The sequence below is a fragment of the Scomber scombrus genome, unplaced genomic scaffold, assembly GCF_963691925.1.
Source record: "Scomber scombrus unplaced genomic scaffold, fScoSco1.1 SCAFFOLD_367, whole genome shotgun sequence".
Lineage (NCBI taxonomy): Eukaryota > Metazoa > Chordata > Actinopteri > Scombriformes > Scombridae > Scomber > Scomber scombrus.
In genome coordinates, this window is record NW_026910207.1 from 1 (window position 1) to 4,390 (window position 4,390).

The following is a 4,390-nucleotide window of genomic DNA, read 5'->3' on the forward strand; positions in this document are numbered from 1 at the left end:
AAAAATCATGTTGAACAACTCAGCTTCAGCTGAGAGGAAATACTTGAATTTTTTTATTGCGTAACTTTGCAGGATGTAATGTTTGTAAATGATAAAAAAAATTTAGGTATTTTTTTCATCGTTTCTTTAATTGTCGAACTTCTTCTTTTGTGGTCTTTAAGTTATTTTCTCAGTTTATTTCTCTCTTAATTAGTTATCTCTGTTTTTTAGAGAAGTAAAATCAAAAAAACATCTTTTTTCCACTAAGTTCAATTAGGGGTTTAAAAAAAAAAGGTGCTTATCATTTTTTTATTTCTTATTTTTATTTTAACTGGGATTATTTCCAGATATCATTGATGAAGAAGTCAGTGATGTGTTATCTTATTATATAACTTGTACATTTTAAATATGATTGATTAAAAAGCGTTGACGTGTGCAGCACCTTCTCTTCCGTTGTCTCTATTTCTGAATCGGTGCCGTAAATGTTCATGTTTTTGTAATAAAATACGAATTTAAATGAAGGAAAAGTTGAGTTTTGAATGTTTTATTCTTGATCTGGGCAAAAGATTTCATTATTATACTACTACTATACTATCCTTCCTTCCTTCCTTCTGTCCTTCCTTCTGTCCTTCCTTCCTTCCTTCCTTCTGTCCTTCCTTCCTTCCTCCCTTCCTTCCTTCTGTCCTTCCTTCCTTCCTTCCTTCCTTCTGTCCTTCCTTCCTTCCTTCCTCCCTTCCTTCCCTCCTTCTGTCCTTCCTTCCTTCTTTTCTTTCCTTTTCTTCTGTCCTTCCTTCCTTTCTTTCTTCTTTCTTTCTTCCCTCCCTTCCTTCCTTCCTTCCTTCCATCTCTTTCCTTCCTTCTGTCCTTCCATCTGTCTTTCCTTCTTTTCTTTCCTTCCTTCCTTTCTTACCTCCTTTCTTCCCGCTTACCTTCCTTCTGTCCTTCATTCCTTTCTTCTTTCTTTCCTTCTTTCCTCCCTTCCTTCCTTCCTTCCTTCTGTCCTTTTTTCCTTCTTTTTCTTTCCTTTCTTCCTTCTTCTGCTTTCCTTTTCTTCTGTCCTTCCTTCCTTTCTTCCTTCTTTTCTTTCCTTCCTTCCTTGCTTGCTTCCTTTCTTCCTTCCTTTCTTCTTTCTTTCCTTCCTTCCTCCCTTCCTTCCTTCCTTCCTTCTGTCCTTTTTTCCTTCTTTTCTTTTCTTTCCTTCCTTCTTTCCTTTCTTCCTTCTTTCCTTTCTTCCTTCTTTGCTTTCCTTTTCTTCTGTCCTTCCTTCCTTTCTTTCTTCTTTTCTTTCCTTCCTTCCTTGCTTGCTTCCTTTCTTCCTTCCTTTCTTCTTTCTTTCCTTCCTTCCTCCCTTCCTTCCTTCCTTCTGTCCTTTTTTCCTTCTTTTCTTTTCTTTCCTTCCTTCTTTCCTTTCTTCCTTCTTTCCTTTCTTCCTTCTTTGCTTTCCTTTTCTTCTGTCCTTCCTTCCTTTCTTCCTTCTTTTCTTTCCTTCCTTCCTTGCTTGCTTCCTTTCTTCCTTCCTTTCTCTTTCTTTCCTTCCTCCCTTCCTTCCTTCCTTCTTTCCTTTCTTCCTTCTTTGCTTTCCTTTTCTTCTGTCCTTCCTTCCTTTCTTCCTTCTTTTCTTCCTTCCTTTCTCTTCTTCTTCTTTCCTTCCTCCCTTCCTTCCTTCCTTCCTTCTGTCCTTTTTTCCTTCTTTTCTTTCTTCCTTCTTTCCTTTCTTCCTTCTTTGCTTTCCTTTTCTTCTGTCCTTCCTTTCTTTCTTTTCTTTCCTTCCTTCCTTGCTTCCTTTCTTCCTTCCTTTCTTCTTTCTTTCCTTCCTTCCATCTCTTTCCTCCTTCTTTCCTTCATTTCTTCCTTCTTTTCTTTCCTTCCTTCCTTTCTTCCCTCCTTTCTTCCCACTTTCCTTCCTTCTGTCCTTCATTCCTTTCTTCTTTCTTTCCTTCTTCCTTCCTTCCATCTCTTTCCTTCCTTCCTCCTTTCCTTCCTTCTGTCCTTCGATCTGTCTTTCCTTCCTTCCTTCCTTACATCTGTCCTTCCTTCCTTTCTTCTTTCTTTCCTTCCTCCCTTCCTTCCATCTCTTTCCTTCCTTCTTTCCTTCATTTCTTCTTTTCTTTCCTTCCTTCCTTTCTTCCCTCCTTTCTTCCCGCTTTCCTTCCTTCTGTCCTTCATTCCTTTCTTCTTTCTTCCTTCTTTCCTTCCTTCCATCTCTTTCCTTCCTTCCTCCTTTCCTTCCTTCTGTCCTTCCATCTGTCTTTCCTTCTTTCCTTCCTTCCATCTTTCCTTCCTCCCTTCCTTCCTTCTGTCCTTCCATCTGTCCTTACTCGCTTTCTTCCTTCCTTCCTCCCTTTCTTTCCTTCCTGTCTTCTTTTCGTTCTCTCCTTCCTTCCATCCATCTGTCCTTCCTCCCTTCCTTTCTTCATTCTGTCCTTCCATCTGTCTTTCCTTCCTTCCTTCCATCCATCTGTCCTTCCTCCCTCCTTCCTTCATTCTGTCCATCCATCCTCTCATTTGTAAATGTATTCATTAGTTCATGTAAATTTTTGGAATATAAAATAAAGATATTTGATGAATAAAGTGAGTTTAATTGGTACTGTGACTCCATTTAAACCCACATCATGATTTATTTACTAAATATAAACAAAATATATTGATTTCAAAGAATTAAAAACAGCAATATAACATGTTAAATATAAAAAAAACATGAGGAAAATCTTAAAGGTCTGACGTCAGATGTAACCTCCTTTGTAATCATCAACATTGTCTCTCATTAACTGCAACAGATTACAGTTACTTTATAATTAAATAACATAACACCATTACTCCCCATCATGATATTCACTCCTGAACAAACACGTAAATCCTACAGAAGAGAAGTTTTCCAACCACGAAGGGACTCGAACCCTCAATCTTCTGATCCGAAGTCAGACGCCTTATCCATTAGGCCACGTGGTCATATGGGCTATTTACACTAATGAACAGTTTGTCACTCACTAATGACAATTTCTTGATAATTTGGGATGTGTTCATGTTTATTGCATCAAATTCTCCAAGGATATTTATTTATTTATTTTTTTTTATTATTATTTCAATCAATCACTTAAATGACCCAGAATACAGGAATGCATGAAAGAATAATTTTTTGGCTGAAGGGTCAAAAAATGTATTTATAATGTTTTTCAATGGGGAGTTTTTGTCCTTAATGATCCGAGAGGAAGTTTTTTTTTTTTTTTTTAATCTGACACAGCACAAAAAATAATAATGCATCAAAATCAATGTTGTTCCTAATCATTGTAATATCCCAGACTATGATAATCCTCCCAAAATAATTCACTTTGCATTTAATATATATATATAAAATAATTCAGTTTTTTGTGCTTTTTTTCATTAAAAAACTGGTGTTACATGTAAACAAATTGGCATTTAAAGGGTTAAAATCCTGAAAATAAATTAATATTTGATATTTATCATCAGGACTTATGTTGATTTAAAAAATAATACATTGAAAGTAGAAAATAATATTAGTTTATAATGTTTTTATGGTCTTTTTATGCAGACAGGAACTCTGAGTCACACTTTTTAAGCAGCTTTTTATAATAAACATTTATGTCAAAGATAAAATATATAAATATTTTACTGCAGGGAACAAAAGAGAAAGGTCTGAACACTATTAGGCTGCAAAATAAATGGTTTAATTCTCTTTTTTTTTGTGAAAGTAAGAATTAAGTGTGCAGACTGTCCTCCTTCATGTCCTGCAGTTAATAAATTACTCCCATAAAATATCATTTTTTATCAAAATATTGTTTTTTATCAGTATAGGTGCAAAATAATCCATTTAAAGTGGAAAATAATATTAATTTATGATGTCAAAATGTTCTAAATAATAATAATCAGTCCGTCATCTGCAGTATTTTTTTTATTTCACTTTACAAAAAAAAACAAACTCAAAAAACACCAAACATCACTTCAGGAGGTGACGAGGTGGATTCACGCAGCGTCACCATGACAACTAGACAAATAGGACTTGTTTTTTTTAAAGATTGTACAATAAACATATTTACACATATACACAAAAATCATACACAGAAAATACACAATATCTCACATATTTACAAAACGGTCACACGTATAATTTTAGTCACAGACGTCGAAACGGCACGATACGAAGCATTCTCAAACACTACACACTTTCATTTTAACCCTCCTGTCGTCCTCCAGGGTCAAATTGACTGTTCCTCCCTTCCTCCTTTCCTTCCTTCTTTCCTCCCTTCCTCCCTCCTTCTCTCTTTCCTTCCTTCCGTCTGTCCATCCATCCTCCCTCCCTTCCTTATTTCCTCCTTCCTTCCTTCCTCCCTTCCTTCCTTCTTTCCTCCCTTCTTCCCTCCTTCTCTTTCGTTCCTTCCTCTCTCTTTCCTCC

The 4,390-nt window shown here is 35.9% G+C and overlaps 1 non-coding gene across 1 annotated transcript; it reads right to left on the reverse strand.

Moving 5' to 3' along the window:
* Positions 1–2,855: 2,855 nt before the first annotated feature.
* trnar-ucg (transfer RNA arginine (anticodon UCG)) lies at positions 2,856–2,928 on the reverse strand. The gene has a single exon. It is a non-coding gene; the product is annotated as a tRNA-Arg (tRNA).
* Between the last annotated feature and the right edge of the window lie 1,462 nt (positions 2,929–4,390).